Source organism: Gorilla gorilla, chromosome 3 (assembly GCF_029281585.2).
Source record: "Gorilla gorilla gorilla isolate KB3781 chromosome 3, NHGRI_mGorGor1-v2.1_pri, whole genome shotgun sequence".
In the NCBI taxonomy this organism is placed as follows: domain Eukaryota; kingdom Metazoa; phylum Chordata; class Mammalia; order Primates; family Hominidae; genus Gorilla; species Gorilla gorilla.
Genome location: NC_073227.2, coordinates 174931992 through 174954986, shown reverse-complemented (window position 1 = coordinate 174954986; position 22995 = coordinate 174931992).

The following is a 22995-nucleotide window of genomic DNA, read 5'->3' as shown; positions in this document are numbered from 1 at the left end:
AATGGTAAGAATTCTTAAGACTCTATGTTCTACTTTGACACTTTTATCATACTCATATTCAGATTTGCCTAGGCCATGAAGAGGTACTATATTCATTTCAGACAAGACAAAAAAAATCTCTCTGGAAGGACTTGGGTCACAATGTCGTCTATCACAGTACAGAGGAAAGTCCTCTTAGTCTATTATCACAGGGCCATGAGTTTATAACCCTGTGGGGAAAGAGAATTCAGTATAGAGAAAGGGCAATCCCAAAACTCTGGCCTGGAGAATTGTGAGAAGATGTGAAATAGAGACAGAATTATGTTTTCACCAAAAATGTTATTTGTGTTGGTTCTGTTACATGTATAAGAATTTAATAAGCAACTGTATTTTTGAAAAGGGGAAAGGAGATTATGTACCCGATAACCTAACTTTTCACATGAGTTGGCACATACGAACATTTGCCCTTTTAAAGAGGAAACCTCCCAAACTGAAAAAACTAGAAGACTCAACTCAGATTCCTCCTTCTCAAGGTTTAATTCTTTGGTAGGTTGTGCCAGTGCTATTAGAAATACCTAGAATATGACTTTATCCAAATGCACAGCCACTATATCATTTTGGCCATAATTTTGGCCAAATTCATCAGTTTCTTTCTTTATAATGAAATGATATAATGAAATAAAGAGAGAATATTTCTCAGATTCCTTGGAAACCGACTTGATTGCAGAAAAACTCTGCTTATAAAAATAAAAATGTGACCCAAGCTAACAAAAGCAGACACTGTGCTTTTCACTACATGGCATTACAGAAACTTTTAGTTTTTATTTCCCTATACAAGAGGGTCACACATACTTCCAAATAAGTTCTTAGCTTATAGCAGACTCACTGATGAGCCCCAAAGGTAAAGAAACCAAAACTGGCAAAGTGTCTTCACATATGGTGTGGAATTCAGAGACCCTACCTTTAAGGTTTCTTCCAGAGGTTTAAGGAAACTCCTTATGATTACAATAGGACCTTACTCTTTTCTACCTTTTTATACTCCTTCCTCACCTGGCCAGATGTCCCACAGCTTTCAAAACATCCTATTACTTTATGTATATCTATATATATATATAGTACTACATATTTTTATTGGGATCTTTCAGTATACTAGGTCTTATTTAGAGCTCTTGGATTTTCATTGTTTAGGTTGGGATTTTACTTTTATGAGGTGTTAGGGCAGAGAAGGAGTGTGTTCTGTTTTCATTTTGTTTTTGTTTTGATTGCCACACACTCTTCTAACCCTTCCCCTGGTGTTGACCCCTCTGAAAAGATGATAATCTCATTTCCTGCATCTTAAGAGAAATTCTTAACAGGTCAAGAATCTTTAGTCAGGGTTTACACAGTTATTTTTACCTTCCCTTTCCTACCAATGACATTAAACCCATGATGAGACAAAATGTGATACAAGCTTTTTCAAATATGCTAGAAATAGGCACATGGTTTCAGTTCTGTTCTGGAATATTCTGTTCCAAAGAATTGCAGCTTTCCAGTCCTCTTTATTTGTTAGCATTGTATTTCTAGAATGTCGAGCAAATAAAGCTTTTCACTGGGCCAGTTTTAAAAAGATAAATTTAACTTGAAAGTAGATGAACTGAATTATGTTTTCATTAAACATTAAAATCTTCCTCCTGAAAACCCATGAGTTAAAGAAAGGGACAAGGACAAAGTATAACAATAAGTATTGTCAAAGCCACTTGATTTCAGACCCAAAATGGGAATCTCCTTTCTGTTCTGATTCTGAAGCTGAAGAAAAGGACCAATTTAATCATGTAATCCCCTACTCTACCCTTGTGGTTGAATCTGGATCTGTGTGTCAGGTAAGATGTCTCCAAGGAGAGCAGAACAGTAGTTTTCTTTATTCTTGGAACACCTGTTAAGAGGTTATAGGGAGTTTTATATACAGCAAGTAGAACTCCAGTCTTCTCTCTCAGGGGGAAAAAAAAAGCCTCATTAAAACATATCCTTTGCCAAAGTTTCATTGCTCAAAAGAGTCAATGAAACTTTCAACCCTTAGGCACTCTGCAAATTTTGCTTTCAACCTTTCTAAGAGCCTTCTTGTAAATTCTAAGCTTAAATATATTCAACATTATTTTCTAGGCTAATGTGGTCTCTGAATTAATATCTGTTTAACTACATAATTAAATAAGTTATTTCTTAATGAGCCAGCACATTATAGACATAGTTTTCTATCAAAGTATATATATAGTCATCTCACAAGTGTAACCAAGGTTAGAATAACAAAATGTTCAGGAATATCAACAGGTAACTATAAATAGAATAAAAATATCACACTTTCAGTAATGGGAAACCTCCCATCAATATGGTAGACTGCATTGACACAGTACATTCTACTCCAAAACACATAGAAATGCTGAATAAAAGATAAAATGACCAAAAAATAAGCTGGGGGTGAAAACAAGAAAGAAATTTCCACGTGCCAGAAATAGAAAAGACCTCAAAACAAGAGTGAGGAGCTGAAGGCCATGACTCACAGGGTTTCAGTCTCAGATGTAGGCCCAAGAGGCTGGCATCTGGGGTAACACACTCAGAGAGACAAAACATGAGAAATTAAGCCCGAGAAAAAGGAGGGCTTGAAATGAGTCTTCTGAAAACTCCCAAGAGCATAAGGACCACCCATATTTAAGATGGGAAATAGAACACCTCTGTGCACTGGCCTGGACAAGCGTCACAAATCTTACCTTCTCCCTGAGCCGGTGGATGAAAGAAGTGATCTCTGAGTCATTAAAGCCTGAACCCCAGCCCATGCTCAGATGTGGGGTCTAAATTCTACTGCTAAGTGGAACAGAAATTCAAGAGTAACACATTAACATAAAAAGTGCCCTGAAACACTGAGCTCTGTAGGGTCCTGCAACCCCACACCACTCTACAAGGCCACTTCAATGGCCCAGGGTTCCTAGGGCTCAGGAAGCGCCCTCTGCTGCAGATGAGTTAACAAGAAAACATGACAAGCCACGGAGAGAAAACAAACCACCAAACAATGGGAGACTTGGCACCTCAGGAATTAGAGATAGTAGATCTATCTGGAAAAGAAATTAAGATAAATGTTTATAATATTCCAAAAAATAAAGAAAGGAAAGGAAACCACAGGCTGTGACAATGTCTTCCGATTTTGAGCAGATTTTTGTCCATCAAAAGACAGAGGAGAGGGAAGAGAAGAATCATTCAGCTTTGAGGGAGCACATTGCATGGCACTTGAGAAGAGATCATTTGTCTGGCCTGAATAAGCAGTTTGCTTTCAGACAACAGAATACCCACTTCAGGAAGTACTGTTAGTTCATATGAGTGACACAAGGAATTAAGTGGTTACACAGTTGTTTTCCTTGAGCTGGAGAGACTGCACTGACAAGAGTAAAAAGACATTGAAATCTTCTCTGACATTTTGGCAAGCCCCAGGCTGAAAGTTTTATTTGCCATATACCAGCTCGAATCCTTTTCCAAACGCGAGGCAAAGGCCTCAGAGATAATTTTCTATTCTTTTCTCTTCCTTTCTAGTTAAATTGCTCATTTGTTATCTTTTATTTTCAGCACCGATAAACTCTATAAAATTTTTTTCAAATTGTGATGACCAAGTGGTTTCCTCTTTCCCTTGTTTCTGGTAATCTTCAAAGTAGAAATTCCCTAAGCAGAGGCAAGATTGCTATTCCTAAACAAGTCAGCTGTCTTAATCAGCTCAGGCTACTGTAACAAAATGCCATAGACTGAGTTGCTTAAGCAAGAGAAATGTATTTCTTGCAATTCTGGAGGCTGGAAAGTACAAGATCAAGATGTCAGCCAATTCAGGGTTTCTGGTGAGGGCTTTCTTGCAGACAGATGCCTTCTTGCTGTATCCTCACATGGGGGATGGAGGAGAGATGTTCTCTCTCTGGTGTCTGCTTATAAGGACATTAATCCCATTGTGGGGGCTCCACCCTAATAACCCCCTGTAAACCTAATCACCTCCCAAAGGCCCCACCTCCTAATACCACCACATTGGGGATTTAAGGCTTCAACATATGCATTTAAGGGAGACACATTCAGTTCATAGCAGCATGCCATAAGCCTGGATTATAATCTTACTCTGGTTTCTAACTCAATGCCTGATAGTGAGCAAGTTATCATTAGTTTATCATCAGTGACACAGGAAAAAGTAACATTTTTCCTTAGAAGGTTGTTGAAAGATTAAATGATACAATGATCTCAGAAAATGCTGGTTTCCTGTCTACTTGCACACTTTCAATTAATAATCTTGAATTGGTTTGGTTCATCTATTAATTATAAACTACTTTTCACCTGAAGAACAGTCAAAAATATATGATAGAGTAGATGACTTTGCAAAATCTCTTTGGACCACCTCAATCCAGTTATTTTATTTATCACCTGCTCTCAAAGGCTGGGTAATTTGCAGTTTGGCCATAGCTTAACAAGACATGTAGGGAAAAGTGGAGCCTCCAGAAAAATCCTTAAGGACTATTACATAAACTGCTTCTGGAATAAAAATTGAATGTTTCAGAGGGTAGGTGATTTTCACTTCATCTTATGAACAAAATATATAACAGAGGATTAAATTGCACCATCTACCTAGGAAAGTAACTCACCTAAGAAAAGGTTCTGTTCCTGTCATTATAAACATAATTATTTCCTTCAAGACAGAGAATAATCTAACCCCTCAAAAAAAGCCAGAAATGAAACCTCTGTGGAAGTGGTAAGTACAGACCCAACATTCAGCAAAACAGGCAATGTTGACAGACAATAGTCCATTAAATAACTAGTATGGTGTTATTACATAAACACAAATTTCCATTTAGGAGAAAAAACCCTTGAGACAGGATGAAGCCTAATAGTCATTAGGAACCTGTGTATAGAAATAATTAGCTGTCAAGAACTAGACATATTCAGTTGAATCTCATAAAACCTACAGAGTAATAGTGCTTCAGGTTTCAACCTAAAATGTTTCAGAAAATTCACAGAGGAACCCTGGAATTAACAACCAAACAGAACAAGAAAACAATGGAATTAGCTTAGAAGAAATTATTTTATAAATAATTTCAATATTATTCCCCTGAGAGATACATTGTGTCATGCCATATATTCACAATGTCATACGTCATACCACATCATTCATAACACCCAACGTCCAAAATAATCACATATCTATAGAAATTCTTCAAGAGTTCAGCTTAATTTCTATTGTTGTTATCACTTAAATATTGTTATGCTACCTTGATAGACCCTAAAGACTTTCTTTGAAACTTTACAGATTAAATATCAAAGAAATTCCATGTTCTTCCATGACACAAAGTAAGATTAATCAAGGGATTTATTGAATATGTAATGTTCCAAGGAAAACTAGGCCTACAACTTCCAACCAAATCTCTGAGGAGTCAATGCAGAACCAAAAAAGAAAAAAACACTGAAACTATTTGCCTATTCACAAAATGTTTCCATCAAGAGTTCTTAAATGATCAGGCTTTACCATCTGGAACCAACTGTCTTGTGATGGAGAAAACGATGTTCTAGAAAGGTTGCTTTGTGATCAAGTGGATCAAGAAGAAAGGTAGGACCAACTCTTAAAACACGTAGAATCCTGTACAGAAATGAGAAAGGGGAAGGAAGATAAGAAAGCAGATAGTCTTTGGCCAGAAATGAAATGAACAAAACTGGAAGTTATATTCTAGCCCATTCAAGAGCCATCTAAACTGTGGTAGACCAAAAATTACCACCACATTTACTCCTTGGGTTTCTGATACATAAGAGAAAGATAAGCATATTATTATTGCCATGAGTAATCCTCTTAGAATATACATTCCAGGAGGGCAGCAGCTTCTTTTCTCTTGTGCCTTTCACAAGGTAGATCCTCAGCTATTTATTACACGGATGAATGGCTGGAGAAACGGAGGGAGGGAAAGAAGCGGGGAGTTGATTTCCATTGAGCTGCACCCCTGATTTGGACACCTCTCTCATCTTTTTTTAGGTTGACACCAGCCACATCGAAAGAGGCCCTCAGACCCCAGCACCTTGACTTGGACAGATGTGGGAGCTCACTTACCACAGGCCGAATGTGGACGTGCAGCAAAGGAAAAATGCATTCTGTGGGTGTGTACAGTATGGACGACAGATCCATTCCAGATCCAGTTGAGGTCAAATCTGACCCCTACTATGTGAGCAATTAGGATTTTTATAAATTTCACTATTTCTGCCATTTTTAAAAAATTAAGTATAATCTTTACTTATAAAGAAACTAACCTAATCTTTAAACAGAGTTTTAAACTAAACTATAGAGCTTGTCTTCACTTTTGTTTTCCTTTTTTTATTAAAAAAAAGTGAGACAGAAAGTTTTTAAAGGGCAATACTTTATCATGAATTCACATATATGTAAAGAAAAGCACATAGACAAATTTGCATTTATGAAAATGATCATTTAAATTTTCTCCTTTATTTTGTTAATATGGTGAATTACATTGATTGATTTTTAAGTATTAAATCAATCTTGCATTTCTGGGATAACTTCCACATTGTTATTATGTAATATTCTTTTATGTGCTATTGATTTAATTTGTTGATATTTCATTGAGAATCTGGTCCCTATGTTCATGAGAAATATTGGTCTGCAATTTTCCTGTCTTTTCTTTTTTTTTTATTTTTGGTAATATCTTTGACAGGTTTTGGCACCAGGGCTATGTTGGCTCATAAGACAGGTTGGGACACATTTTCTCCTCCTCTATTTTCTGAAAGAATTTGTATAAGATTGGCATCGCTCCCTTAAATATTTGCTAGAAGTTACCACTGAATCCATCTGTACCTCAGATTTTCTTAAGGACAAAAACCAGTTTTGATATCACACTCTATTCTGTCTCAATTACTCAAAAGAATATACAATAAACGCTTTCTCCTAGTATCTCATTTACGACCTTTGAACCACTGTTACTCAGAGAGAGATAGTAACTGTGCACAATAACTGGTGAATTACAAGACCAAAAATTGACCTGATTTTCACAGGAAAAATGTTCAATCTCTTAATTTGGACGAAAGATAGCCTAATTGTGCCAGAGAAGTAGAAGCCCTATTAGGTAATCCATACCTCTGTCCAGCAAATCAAGGCTTGTACATCAATGCTCTCAATATTTTCCAGAGCACACTCAGGATAATTTGTCTTTTGTGTCCCTGGCAGTCATGACTACTGCCCTGCTCCTATTTTCCAGCAAAAATAAAACATCACTGAACCTGCCAAGGCACTGAAACTGGTTCAAGGAAATAAAAACTGTCAAGAGCAGGCAGATTTGGATTATTACAGATGTCCAAAATTTTTGTTTTTAATCTCTAATTCCCAAATCCAAGTGAGATTTTCAAGACTCTATGTGCATAGTTAATTTATGGAGATGACCGCACACACACACCAAACACACACATTTTTGATTCGTCATTTTGTAGTTTTCCACTCTCTATTAAAAGTCTTCACACAAAAAAATACATTTGTTTCACCTAAAGAACAATGAAAATGTCTTAGTTTGAATGTATTAAAAGTCATTCACATATGTTCCTGTCAAAAGCTAAGACATGGCTGTAAAGGAATAAGGTAAAGGAATAAGGCTGAATCATAATGAATGAACTAAAACATACTCATTTCCCCTGTTGGCTGCCTGCTTATTCCAGTGAGTTTCCATTTTCCATTTATGTAAGGGACCCTTCTCTTAGAACTGCCTTCCACAGCTACACCCGTCCTCCTGACAATCTTTGGTGGAGCGATGAGGATCACTGTGAACAGGTGAGCCAGGAATGGCTGTGCTGGGTATTCTCCACTCGCCCCTCCAGATCACTCTCCATGCTTCTCTACTCTGCTCTGTGTCCTAGCAGACTGATCTGTATGGGCTGAAGAAAGGAGGGTCCCTGGGTCTCCAGCTTTCCATCAAGAATGGACAAAAGGAAGCACCATCAGAGTTTTGAAGGTAAAGAGGAGAGTGAGCTCAGAGGTGTGGCTGCCTTCTCCTCTGTAGTCCCCAGGTGCAGTGGGAAAGCTCTTACCTACATCTGACTCAACATGCCAACAGCACCTCCCTACTTTTATCTAATCCAAACCTAGGAAAGGTAAAGACTCCTCCATCCCTTATTGGTTCCCATTATCCCTTCCACATCTTTTATAAATAGACCTTTGTTAAAAGGTCCTCAATTAAACACACACACACACATTATGTAAGTGAGCAATATATTTCTTGCTTGAACCCTGACGGATAAAGAAGTCAAGTCTGCATGTGGGTGATTATGCTGGGTAACATGTCTTCTCATACAAAAGATAGTTAGTCGGTACAATCTTGAAATAATTTTTGACATTGCCCATTCCTTACTCCAAAGTTCTTTCCAAAAGAAAAGTTCCAACATTGTTTAGAGCAGGGGCATGATCATCCAAGCATCTCGTCTCCAAAGGTGACTACTTTGATGGAAGCCTTATTCAGTTAGCGATTAAAGTTCTGGACGCTTATTGTTTTTAATGTCTCATGACATTAGCATTGCATTTTATGACATCTATCCATCACTTCCCATAAGAAAATAGGTACCTTGGAAATTTTGAGTGGATAATCAAATTTTTTAACTACCCAGGTCCCAATCGCAAAAACAAGAAATGTCTGTTACACTAAAAAGGTGAGAAAGAAAGAGATTGATTTGAGGAGAGATTTGGCTTCATGGGATACAGGGAAATAAATAAGATTATTTCCAAAAAACATATTTCATTAAGTAGACACATGTAAAATTAGTTTCATGTTGTGAGGAACAAGTTGCCTATGATTTTAGTCACAAAATATGCAAATGCTTGAAGAATCATTTATTTCCTTAGACTCCCCAAGAATCAGCTTTCTTTTTTAGAATATTGACATTTAAGAAAAACTTGAAACCTGACCGGCTCGTTCTCTACTTAGAGTCAGTAAGTTTCATAAAGTTGGTGATAAGCTATTCTCTTTCTTTTCTCTATACATAGTGTACTATATTGTGCTATTATTGTTGCTTAAAATACTTCATGAACATTTTGAATGTTCTCGGTGTTTTTAATATAGATTTGGACAATCATAGAAATTAAAGATGGAAAAATAAGATTCTTCCTCTTACTATGAACTGTAGTCCTCAGTCCAGGCTTGATTCTCCTTTTCTGATTAATGAAGCTAAAAGAAGGGAAAATAAGCCTTCTAGGCAATTGCTTCCATTATCTCAGTATTTCTGGACTAGCATTATCTTTTTAATGGAATGCCATTACTCCACTGATTTACCCCTCACAAATTATGTCTCTTGCTCTTGGCATTACGCTTCAAACTTATTGGTCAAAAGAGGTTGTGTCTCTATCAACTGCAGTTTATTTGAACAAAAGATGTCATTGCAATTAACTATGATATCAAGATTGGCTTAGAAAAGACAGAGATGTGGAACTCCCCAGTCCACTCTGTTTGAGACCATGGAAACAAGGAATTTCAACCTTTTAGTCATATTTAATTTATATGATAGAATTATTGGTACAAATATGGTTTTTTAAACAATTATATATATACATATGTATGTGTATGTATGCATATATATATATATATATACACACACTTCCTTTAATCTTCTCAATAACTTGATGTTTCTAGTTCTTTTTGTTTGCTTGCTTTTACCCAAAAGACAAAATGGATTTTTAAATCTAATATTATTTTGAAGATCCTCTTAATTTTGCTTTTCTGTCTTACGTACAGCTCCATATTAAACTCATGGAGCTAAGAGTAAGAGAGATGGTGTAAATCATCTAGTTGCTAACCACATTTCACACATGAGGAAACTAAACCCAAAGGCTGATTCATCATTATCCCTTTCAAACTTTCATCTAATATTTACTAACAAGATATAATAGACTGTGCTTTTGAGAACAACATTTGAAAAAATATATAATCTATCTCCCAGGAGTTAGGCCAAATATTTTTTAAACAATTCAGAATTCTACTAAAATGTCTCATTTGTTTCAAATCAGAGTTATTTCAAAACCAAACTCATTAATGAGTCTTCCCCAGTCCAATGTAAATAAACTGAGAATAATGCAAGACTAATTTGCCCTTATCATATGCCATGTTAACTAATTATATTTTCATATATTTCTCTTTTCCTCCTAACCAAATTTTAAACTCTTTATTCTTTCTTTCTCCCAATAAACCTTGCTCCTGGCTTTCCATGTAATCAGCTAGACTTCATGAAGAAAGTTATTGGCAACCTAGAATCCACAGCTCTTTATTCCAATTCCTTAAATGGTGATGCCAGCATTGGTTTGGGGAAAAAATGCATTTAATTTGCTTTAGAAATACACAGAGGAATAAGGTGATTGATCTTAGCAGAAAGAAGCCAACACATGCCTGATGAAAATGTAACAGAACTTAAAAGCAAACACATGATTTGAACACTGGCATGGGAAGAACTCTAGTGAACCCCAACTACCCTCTTTGAGTGGTCAGAATTGTCCTGTTGAGTGTTCAGCCTAAGACTAGCATTTAGGATCAATCAGTACGACAAAGAAGGTAAAATCCTTTCACTTCAACTTAACCTATAAACTCACAAGCTGAGAACATTTTCTCATTTTGACTAGAAAAACTACATAAGGATGGTTCTGAAGGAATAGACTTATTATTCATTATAAATGCCTCATATATAGGTCCTGTGACATTTATTTTTCTGCTTCTTTGTTTAAATAAACAGTGGGGTCTCCATCATAAGAACCTTAATTTGTCTAAAATATTAATTAGTTAGACCTAAAAATGTTTCCCTCTTTATTACTTTCTGACATCCTTTGGAAAGAATTTTTAACCAATAGGAAAAAATTAAAGTTTATATTGGAGAACATTTTCTCAAGTCCATTTGGCGAGGTCAGTAGGTTTGGAATTTGGCAGTGCTTGTAATTTTTAATTTCACTGCACTTTGAAATTTTGCTGACTGAATAGAACTAACTAAAGGAATCAGAGAATGAATGAGTATAGGAATTTTTCAAATATTGCCTAAAAGATGGAGAAAACGACATCAGAGAATAATAGTAAGTTGAAAGACAAGGGAACCATTCAGCAGATTAAACAGAATTTTAGAAAGACAGGTACTGACAAAATAAACAGTATGAAAAGAGAGACCCAAAAAGAATTATTTTATTCCTCATGGTTATAACTGTTACTTCTCTCTTACAGAACACAGTCAATATTTAGATGGACTAAGGGATATTTTAGTAATAAAAGTATAAATCAGGATTAAAAGTGTAAGATGAAAAGTTTGAATGATTTACAGAAATTTTTCCATGCCCTGACTACAAATGAATAAAATTTTTTGCATTACCTGAGATATGAGACCATTTCCTCTCTCAATAGACATCTTCATTTCCAAGGTGGGCTTCTCAGGGAGGTCATGAACCTCATAATTTTTCACAAACTGAGAACGTCTAAGCACAATGTGACATCCTGGAGAAAGAAGATCAACCATATAGAAGTGTCAAGGGTCACATCAACATGGACTAAATCACTGTTCCAACATATAGAATATTTTGGTAAGAAAAGACTTTGGGAGAATGATTGATTTGAATCTGAATTTCCCTCTAGACATATTTGGAGCAAGTGCTGTTTGGCTCTGGGGAAGGAGCTTCCTGTTACAAATCAAGTTTGGTCAGAAGAGTGAACTCTCCGATAAACATGGGACACCTACAGTGTCAGAGACCACAGCAAGTGACCAAGGAAGCTACAGCTTCTCTTCAACCCCCTTCAATCACAAGCTCAAACACAAAAGTAAAGGATAAATACCATTTCCAAGGAATTTTTCTGTAGGCATATTTACATGAGAAAGAAGTCTTACAGGGTAGAGAACACAAAGTAAGAATTTGCCATTGTGAGGAACTAGCCTTCGCATAGCTTAAAAATTCATTCTAATTTAGCTCAATAGATCTTTTTTTGAGCCTCTACTATGTGACAAGCTTTGTAGTACAATTTGAGGCTCAGAGAAGGAAGGAAATCAAAAACAAAAGAGCAAGAAGAAGGGCAATTTGCACCAGGAAATGGAGATAAAGTCAGACAAAATACAACCTGCACAGTTTCAGTCTTCCAATGGAAGATCATTGCTAGGGGTACAATGTTTTGGGCTTGAATAATTAGCTCAGAAATGCCTATTCTACTCTTTGGTTGGGACCCCTGGGCCCAGACTCCAGCAATAGTCCCCTGGTGCTCACTAAGCATGGTTGTCCTCTCAAGGGAGTTAATGAGACCAAGAACAGCTTTCTCATAGCTGTGTCTGGAAACTTCATGGAGAAAAACAGGGAAATTTAAATGCATAATAGGCAAAAGGAGACATGAAATTGGCAATACTCTCTCAGAAGTAATTGTAACTCTGAACTAGGGAAAGGGTATCTGACAATGTAACTCATGAAATTTATTAGTCAAATTCATTCAATGTGGCTCAGATATGAGTGTAGCCACATGAATGAAAATAACTAATAAGCAGGAAGAGGAAAAAAGAGGGATGTCTCCTGCAAATTTGAAATAATGGCTACTAGGGTGCCATTAAGTCTTAAGATTTGTTGGATTTTCTTTATGTCCTAGGAGTTACATACCCTGACTCTGTGGGACTGCCTACTGAGTATTTCTTCATGGATGTGCCTCAAAGCATCTGAAACACATGTCCAAAACTAGATCCATTATTTTAACATTCCAAAATAGAGTGATATAATTTATGTTTGCTCAAAGGTCTCTAGAAGCTCAAACGTGGGAGAACTGACTACATTGTGTGTAGGTGTCAAGGAAGGCTTCATAGAAGAGGCAAACCTTGAGCCACGTGTTGAATAGTGAGCAGGGGCTCACAAGAGGAATGGGTGCAGGAACAGGATTGCAGGCAGAGCAGAGCACACAGAAAGGCAAGCAGGCAGGAAGGGCATGAGGTGTTTTAAGAATTTCAAAGAATGTAGCTGGTGTACGGGTGGTGATAGAAGATGCAACAGGAGAGGAAGCAGGAGTCATATTATAAAAGGCCTTTATTAAATTGAAATTGTATCCAGTAGTCAATGGGAACTTACTGAAAGATCTAAAGAAGGAGAGTTAAATGGTCACATTTGTGTTCCCAAGAGATCCTTCTGGGAGCACTGTGGAGAGTGGCTCAGAGGCATGCAAGACTGACAGCCAGACTCAATAAGAACTGGAATAGAGCCATGTAATCAACACTTGAGAGGCATGGGCAGATGGGAGCAAGAGCACTATCTGTGGGACTTCACAAGATAGCAGAATCTGGGAATAAAGGAGAAGGAGCAATTAAGAATGACACTCAAAATTCAAGCTTGTGTAAGTGGTTGGCAATGGCCCAAGGTGCCAAGGCCTCCAGAAAAAGAGAAGAAGGAGCAGGCTTTGGAGTGGGGCTGGAGGCAATGAGAACTCTTTGGGACATATTGAGGTCCCAGTGGGTCTTTCTGGTAGAAATGTCAAGGAGGAAACTGGAGAGGGAGATCCGGAGAGCAGAAGAAAGGTCTTACCAGAGGTAAGGATTTGGGAGTCATGGGCCTGGCTAGGGTCAGGCATGGGACTAACAAGCACTCCTAAGTGAGGCTCAAGTAAGAAGAGGGCTGAGAACAGAACTCTGGGGGCAAAAGCAGTTATGAAGCAGTCTCCTTGGGACAAGTTTGTATAGAGACCCACCTCTTCATCCATAACAAGCTGGCATAATCGGAGGGAGAAGAGTGTGGATAGTGGTTCCAAGAGAGGGTTCCCACTCTGTGAAGTTCTGGGATTAGGAAGATGGAGCCTGGCTCTACTGTAAGGGGTCTTTCAGCAACACAACTATTAGAAACTAGGTGCACTTAGAAGAATGACTTTTAGGAAGCCTGTGTAAAGGCTCCCAGCATAACTGCACCACCAATGTAGGATTGAAAGTGCTCCACATGGAACCAGAAGTGAAACCTAAAAATTAATGGATGAAATTATAATGTGTGGTGATATGTGCAAGCTTGTGTGTACAGTCGATCCTCATTATTCACAAACTCTGTATATGCAAATTCACCAACTAAAAATGTATTTGTAACACCCAAAATCAATACTCACAGCACTTTTGTGGTCACTCATAGGTACGCGTGGAGTGGCCAAAAAACTGAGTCCCTGACGTGCACGTTCCCAGCTGAGGTGGAACAAGCCAACGCTCTGCCTTCTTCTTTCAGCTCTCATGCTATAAACACATCTCCTCTTCACAGTCTATGCAATGCCAAGCTTTTCATGTGTCTGTGCTTGTTGTTGGTGACTTCTCTGTGTAAAACGGCCCCTAGGCACAGTGCCGAAGTGCTGTCTGGTGTTCCTAAGCACAAGAAGGCTGTGCTGTGATGTGCTTTACAGAGAAAATATACGTGCTAGATAAGCCTCATTCTGGCGTGAGTTACAGTGATGTTGGCCATGAGTTAAATGTTAACGAATCAACAACATATATTAAATAAGGTGTCTTTAAGCAGAGACACATACAAACAAGGTTATGTATTGATTGCTTGATGAAAATGTTGTGACCAGAGGTTCATGGGAACCTAACTGTTTCCTTTAGGAGCAATGATATTTATGGAAACTTACAGAACATAACTACTACAAATAACAAGAATTGACAGTGTAGGGATAAGGCTGAAATAAGCCAAGAACTCCTAATTTACTCAAAATGGTTTGTTATAAGCACAAAAATTTAGGGGATGGGCAAGTTGTTGAAGTTTTGTTTGGGTTTCTCAGGCCTAAACCAAGAAACAACAATGAAACGATTTGAACCACCTGATCATTCATTGCAGTCGCATGAACTGAAGATGGAAAAGTACATCATGGAGTCCTGGGTCCTAGCTCACTTTATATTTGCTCTGTGACCTTGGACAAGCATTTCCCCTCTCTGAATCCTCATGCCTCACCTGTGAAGTAAGGCAATGACACCATATGAACTCTCAGATCCCTGTCAGCTCTGACAGTTCATGATTCTGCAACCAGTCTCAATGCAAGAGATAGTTTGTCATGAATTATGGCTGCAGGACTCCATAAGGCTTAGAAAGAAGTATTTACTGGAAGTGCATTTCCTGCATTTTCCAGAGCAGTGTGAAGACCGAATCATTAGATTCTTGATTTAAGGGTTCTTCAACTCTTATCTAGTTTTAACTTCAATGACAGAAATGAACCCAAAGGAAAACTGTAAAACTGACAGAGTAAAATAACCTCCATTATTTCAAACTTAATGGAATTAAAAATAGAAACAGCATAAAGAGAAAAGCGTCTAATTGTAATTATTTAAAACAAATGGCTTGAGCGATGGAAGCTGGACCCAAACGATGTGCACGCCAGGCTGCTCTGAGTCCCTTGATTCTCTTTTAGGTTTCCCCAGAGGACCTCAGTATATCTCACCAACAATTGCGTGCTCCATTAAGCACTTGGCAAAGGACTGGATGGACATGTGTAACCCAGACGTTTCTGTGGAAGATTAGTCCTCCCAGATGGAGTCCTCATCTTAAGAATGTGTGCAGGATTAAGATGTAATCCATTGCTTCAAAGAACACGATGATGCACAAAATAAAATGCTCAACTTTAGTTTTCCTCTAAAAGAATTCTTTAACTATAGAGGATACATTAATAAACAGAATCCTCTATTTAATGAAAGGTCACCTCTCTTTCATCTAAATTCTCAGAGGGTAACTCTAGGAAGTAATGGGAAATGTTGAAAAGATTAAACACATGCACACACACACACACACATACGCACACACACACCACCTTGCTTTATCATTTTTTTTAACCAATGAGAAAATTTCCATAGCTACATGTAGGCCCATACCTAACATCAGTGGTGGTCCAGCCACCTTCTCTTTTCCCATCTGCATCCTACTTGGAGGGGGTCTTCTATGCTTGGGTGCACACCAGCACATAGTGATAGCAGTCAACATTCAAAATGGCAGACCTACAAGAGAAGCCCTCACAGGCTCTGATCATGGACTCAGAGACCCTGGGCCAGGGAATCTGAAGTTCTGGGTCCTCAGAATATGGTCTGAAAGCAGATGTGGGCTCCAGATAAGCATTTCCCTTGGTTCCTCAAGCTCTTCATCCCATGGGGTGGGACACAGCTAACCTGGTATATGTGCACCTCTCTCAAGATGCCATTTTTTTCTCTCTCCACATATGATAATGCACATGTCTTTGCAACAATTTCCTAAACAGCCTTCCAACTTTAAATGTCTCAGCACATCAAAAGTGGCCCCTCTTGGAGGATTTGAAGCACAACAATATGTTGCAATATCTGTGATATAGCTGTAAATTCATGAAAACACACTGGAATGAACTTCTGGGGCTGAAAGTAAAGTTTCTCTTATACAGAAGCAGCTGAAGCCCTAAAATAAAGAAAATTAACATTTCGCTGAGAAACAACTATATACTCTTATTCACATTTATGAAATAAAGAAAAGCATAATCACTGCTCTGTCTCCATTTAATAAATTTCCCTGGAAGCACCATGAAACCTCTATGCCCCACGCTTGTCTTTGGCACCTGGCTCAGTGTCTGGCATGCAGTGGATGATCAATAAATATTTGTTGAATAAATACATTTAATTCATTCTTTTAATCTGCAGAACTTCAGCGCCTTTACTGTAAACAATTGGTTTAATTTCAAAACCCACAAAATAAAATAGACCTGTGTTTCCTATCCCATGTCTGTTTCTGTGACTGCAGATGTTTTTAATCTTAGGAAATGCATGTAGCCACATGGTGTGGCATTGTTTACTCAGCTATTCTTCATTATGAGAACTCAGTTTGCTTATGTAGTACTCTTCAAAAGATTATGTGAGCTTTCAGCTTTTGGCTTCAGGCAACAAACTGGGCACTGGTAGCAGCAGCAGTGAGAAGACAGTCGCTAGTCAGAAGGGCCCAGGAGAGTGAGGAGACCCCGTCAACGTCTTTCCTTCAGAGCATCTTCACGACACGGCATCTGTTGGCATCAACCAAGATCCACGGCCTTTCTTGTTTGTTTACTTTGCTCTTGTCATCTTTTCCTCTCTAAACTTCATGGCATTCAGACATCTACACACCAAGCCAAGTAACTGCTGCAGCAGAGGCAAGAAGACTCTTGAGCCAGCTAGGATCTGGGGAACAGTGGAAAGGTAGGATCTGTTGTGTTGCTTTGCCCAAGATAAAAGACTTTAAAAGCATTTAGATATTTTTTAGTGGATACTTATAGTGCCATGATGAAAGTTAACACCTACAATAAAGACATTTTTAAAATTATAAACTTAGTTAAGAGACTTGTAATCACACTGTGATTGTGCTTTGTTAGATGAAAAGAAGTAAGGTACAAAACTCCATACAGTACACTCAGGGCTGGTGGTCACTCCAGACGTGCTGGTGTGGCCAACCTGGCCTAGTACTAGTAAATAGTGTCCTCCTGCTGCACTGGCCCATCCTCTAGAGTCCCTCAACCATCCCCACCATCCAACCACTGAAGGGTTACAGTGGATCAGCGCCTCTGATATACAGGTCATTCAACATTTTAAATATTACTGAATATGATCCTATGTTTTAACTTATATGGGTGTGTGTGTGTGTGTGTGTATAAAGAGAGAAAATACACCATAATGCATGGCAGTGATTATACTGAGAGCTGGAATTGTGAGTGATTTTTATTTTCTTCTTTATGTTTGCAGGGTTTCCACAGTTTTCTACAGTAAGCATATATTGCCATTATGGCCAGAGGAAAGAAGAACAAGAATGTTATTTGTTAAAAGAAAGAGAGGCTCTTAAAAGAAAATAAATCATCCCACTATTCACTCATACCTAATTCGTTCCTGGTAGCAATTTACTAAATTTCATATACACTAAGGTTAATAAATACATCTGGGTGCCTACTATGAACACAGCATACAGAATGCCAGGTAATATAAAACAGGACCTCTGTCGAGGAGTTCACGATCTAGTTTGGTGTTAAGACACATCACATCTCACACACACACACACACACACACACACACACAGCTCTTCCTATCTTTCTTCAAATATCATGGTCCCCAGGAGGCCTACCCTGACCATCCTGTGTAACACTGCAGCCCCACCTCCACCTGGGCACACTGGCTTCTCCTTACCCAGTTCTAATCTGTCTTTCTCCATACCACACAGCACCTCCTGAAAGAGCCCTGAAGCAGCAGTGCAAGCAAGTGTATTTTCAGTGCCCAGTGAAGCTATAGGCTGTCAGGGGAAGCGAAAGGAACAGAGAGACCTAAATGCTGCCAAGAAAGTGCTATGGAGGAAGTAAGACAAAGAGATGAGGAGGAAACAGTCAGCCTTGAAAAAATTAGTTTACCTAATCCTCAAGCCCCTAATCTGGAGGGATAAATCACAAACAGCAAGCCAATTTTTTTTTAATTGAACGGCACCTTAGTCATCAGAGTAACAACCTCACTTCATTGTAATTTCAGGTACAGGGAAATTTAATCCTATAATTCTAGTGGATACAATCTAAGGTTCCCTAACCAAAAATTTGACCTGGACTTGAATTCAGGCTTCACATGTGTTATCTCTGTGACCCGGAGAAGGTTATTAACACCTCTAAGCCTCAGTTTCCCCACCCATAGAGTGAGGATAATAGCAGAGCCCACTGTAAGGGATTGAATGACAGGGTGACTATGGAGCCCTTCACTCAGTGCCAGGAAGAAAGTCAGTGCCTGACTTGGCAAATGGGGCTTTGTTGAGAAGGAAGGAGCACAGACCTGAAGCTGAGCAAGTGCAGCTCTGCATGCTTGTCCTGTCCCTCCCTCTGCCTGAGAAGAGGCAGGTGTGTAGAAGTGGACTGAGCTGTCTCAGTGCAAAGCTGTAATGACATAGCATGCAGAGACAGTCCCATTATCTGCTGCTGTATAAGACATGCATCTTTACTAACTTCCACTCCCTCCCCTCCTGGGAGAGCCTTCCTTTGTTTCTCCAGTCCCTATAATCTCACCGTGCATGGTTGACACATGCTAGCAGGGCAAGCGATGAAGCTTGGGCGGACTCACACGCTCAGTGAGTAAAGATGTCCTCTGTGTCCCAGGGACATGGAAAAATCCAATTGCAAAAAGCTGTGCTTTCCTCCTACCCCCACATTTGCAGAATATCCCTGGAAGTGCTCAGTCTGTAGAAAGAATAACCAAAGTGACAACGTTCCCCTTCAGCTATTCAGGAGAGCTTCAAAACAGTCATTTTGCTCTGAAAGGGGGAAAAAGCCTCCTTAATCATACCAAGCTATGATGGATGTCTCTGGGGTTGAGGGAGTTTCAAGTGCTCTTAAGAGACAGTTTTAAGGTCACACAGAAGAAGGTAGTAGTCTTTTTAAGAGGTCAATTTGACCCTAACACCCAGGTCTCAGTGTTTTCCTAAGCAAGACACCACTCTTCTTGGTAGTCCTTAGAGACATGAGCAGAACACATGTTCCACAGATCTCTTGAAATCAGTTTCCCCTCTGTGGGACAACAAAGATCAACTGTCTTCTTTGGCCCAAAGGGGAATGGTTGTTTGTGGCATCATGTCACATGTGTTAGCATCTTCTCTGTCCTCCCTGTGCTTTGGATACAGGACTGTAATCTTGTGGAACATTTATATTACACAGTGCCACAGTTGATCACTTAGAAAATAAATTTTACTCCTACCGTTGCACAGCCCCTCAGGTGACATGTCACCTAGTTACTACAGTCTGCATATCCATCTTGTCTTTGTCCTTTTAATCCAAGCAAAACCCAAAAAATATCATGAATCTAAAACTAAAAGAAACCATTCTCATTTCCTGGCCCTAGAACTAAATGCATTTTTTAACTCAATTTTGAACCAAGGCTCTTTTCTAAGCTCTCTTGAATCTATCTAAAGCAGAAGCAAATCTAGTTTCCTGATTATTAATCTGGAACTAAACTAGAATTTTATTTTAATTTATTTATTTTTTTATTTATTTGAGATGGAGTCTTGCTCTGTCGCCCAGGCTCGAGTGCAGTGGCTTGATCTCAGCTCACTGCAACCTGCGTCTCCCAGGTTCAAGCAATTATCCTGCCTCAGCCTCCCTCCTGCCCAGCTACTGTTGGGATTACAGGCACACACCACCACATCCGGCTAATTTTTGTATTTTTAGTAGAGACGGGGTTTCACCATGTTGGCCAGGCTGGTCTCAAACTCCTGACCTCAAGTGATTCACCTGCCTCAGCCTCTCAAAGTGCTAGGATTACAGGCAGAAGCCACTGTGCCTGGCCTTAAACTAGAATTTTTAAAACTCTTCTCTAGCCTGGGTGACACAGTGAAACCTCATCTCTACGAAAAAAAAAAAAGCCAGGCATAGTGATGCATGCCTATAGTCCCAACTACTTGGGAGGCTGAGGTGGGAGGATCATTTGAGCCCAGGAGGCCAAAGTTGCATTGAGCTATGATGGCACCACTGCACTCCAGCCTGATCAACAGAGCAAGACCCTATCTCAAACAAAACAAAACAGGACTCTTTTCTGAACTAAATGTGCCCCAAACCAACTCTTCATGCCATTTGAGTAAAGCAGTTATGAAACATCCTGGTGTCACATGCTTCTTTTGGAGACAGTGGGGCATGGAGGCCTGAAAACAATTTGATATTACTAGAGTAAAAAGTACAAACAGTGGTGGAAGATGGAACTTTAATCTACTGCTCAAAGTTTAGTCAGTGATCTGAAATAAATCGGACTAGAGATCCTCGGTAGTAATATGCCTCATTTGGGTAACATCAGAAATAGGTCAGGAGTCAACACCAGGTAAGTCCATCAGAGGCCAGACACAGGCAAGAGTAAGGATCCAGTGGAAGTTATGGGCTGGGTGGGCAGGAATGAACCAGGCAGATTATGCAGGAGGCCAACTGAGGCAGGATTCAAGAGACTGGATCAGGAACCTGGAAGCTAGCAGGAAATGGAGGAAGAAAGAATAAAATGTAAGAAAGTCATCAAAAAAGGACCAATGTCCAAAAAGACCTTAATAATGATGGGACATTCTCTGGTTACAGAGAAGATGATAGCTGAATGGCCTAGCCAGGATAACTTAGGCTGAGGTGCCAGGAGATGGCTGCCACAGTTTTCTAAAGTCTAGCCTAACCCACAACTGGGCTTCCAGAAAATATGTATACCCCATATGTAGTATATGCACTTACATGCTTTTGTATGAATGAGTTCCTGCAGATCTGAGGTATAGGTTTGCTATTATTTTCCTATATGTATGATGTACAGCTCACTCAGACAAGAATAAGTCTTGTAAAATAATGTCTCTAAGAAGTGCTGCACTATTCACCATAGCAAAGACATGGAATCAACCTAGGTGCCCATCAGCAAATAATTGGGTAAAGAAAATGTGATACATATACACCAGAGAATACTACACAGCCATAAAAAATAATGAAATCATGACCTTTCCAGCAACATGAATGCAGTTGGTGGCCATTATCCTATGCAAATTAATGCAGGAACAGAAAACCAAATACCACATGTTCTCATTCATAAGTGGGAGCTAAACGGTGGGTACACATGGGCAATAAATATGGCAACAATAGACACTGGCGAATCCAAAAGGGAGAACAGAGGGAGGAGGGCAAGGGCTAAAAAACTACCCACAGGGTTTCCATCCTTCTACTTAGGTGATGGGATCATTTGTACCCCAAACCTCCTGCAATAAACCCATGTAATAAACCTGTACATGTACCCCTGAATCTAAAATAAAAGTTGGAATTATACAAAATAAAAGAAATGCTACTGATCTGGGTTTTTTCCCCTTTTGACATTAGACTCTTGACTCTAATAATTGGAAAAATACCACGGGGTATTTCTTTTTAACACTACTGCAAGGGTTCTTTAATCCTAAACTTAATACGGGTAACCGAAGGATATTTTAAGACCAACAGGAAATCTAATCTTCGTGCATCTCCATACCCAAGCATAAGACACACGCAGAAGGTTCTGATACCAAGCAGGCTTGAATTCACTGAGGAGCAGCTAAAGAAAACTTGTGGTGTCATTGGGACCCTTTTCTGGATGTCTCACATATTCTTGTCCCCAAAGCGGGGTGTGTCCTACACATTTATTTTTCTGGAATCACAATTCATATCAAATCTCCTACCTACTCAGAAAGAAGTCAATGATCTCCCACCAACAATTAGAGAAAATCTATACTCTGGTATACCTTTGGGCTTCTTTTCCACTATCACCTTCCACAGATCTTTCATATTAGCCATGCAGAGCTACCTGCTGTGTTCAGCCAGATCTCACACTTTCCCCCCTATATGCTTTGCTCATGCAGTTCCTCAGCCTGGAATATCCATTTCCCATTCTGTTCCCTGGGTTTAAGTCCTACCTATCCCAAATCATAAGCCCTTCCCTTGACTATCGCTAGTTCCTAGCAGCTTAATCCCTTGAATTACAATTTGCGACACTACTCCAGTAACATTTCTGCATGTCCTGCCTTTGGGTCAGATGATCATACTCAATTCAATCCCATTTAGTTTTGAGGAAATTTGTCAACTGTATAGGACTCTCGGGGAGGAGCACTTAACATATAAACAAACGCCAAAATGAGAACAAAAGAGATAATACACTTTTACAATGGTTTGAAAGTGTCGTCTTTTGAACATGTCAAGTTAGGGACGTGTCTCAATGACATCTCCACTCAAAAAGAATGTGACTTCAGGAGGAAAGTACCTGAAGGGAGTTTTTAGGGGTGATGGAACTGTTCCATAACCTGATTGTGGTAGTTGCAACCCAAATCCATAAATGTGTTAAAATTCATATAACCGAACACAAAATGAATTAAAAAGCCCATTTTACTATATGATTTGTTATAATTGTTTTGCCAGAGAAGTTAACTATGCATCATTAGTCATTATTTTTCTGAAAATAGGGTCAGCCAGGGTCTGATTTTGCATTCACCCACTCCAAGGAGATAAACAATATTTGTTGTGTGTTGGGAAGAAAGAAGAGGGGGCTGGCAGAAAGAAAATGTTTTAT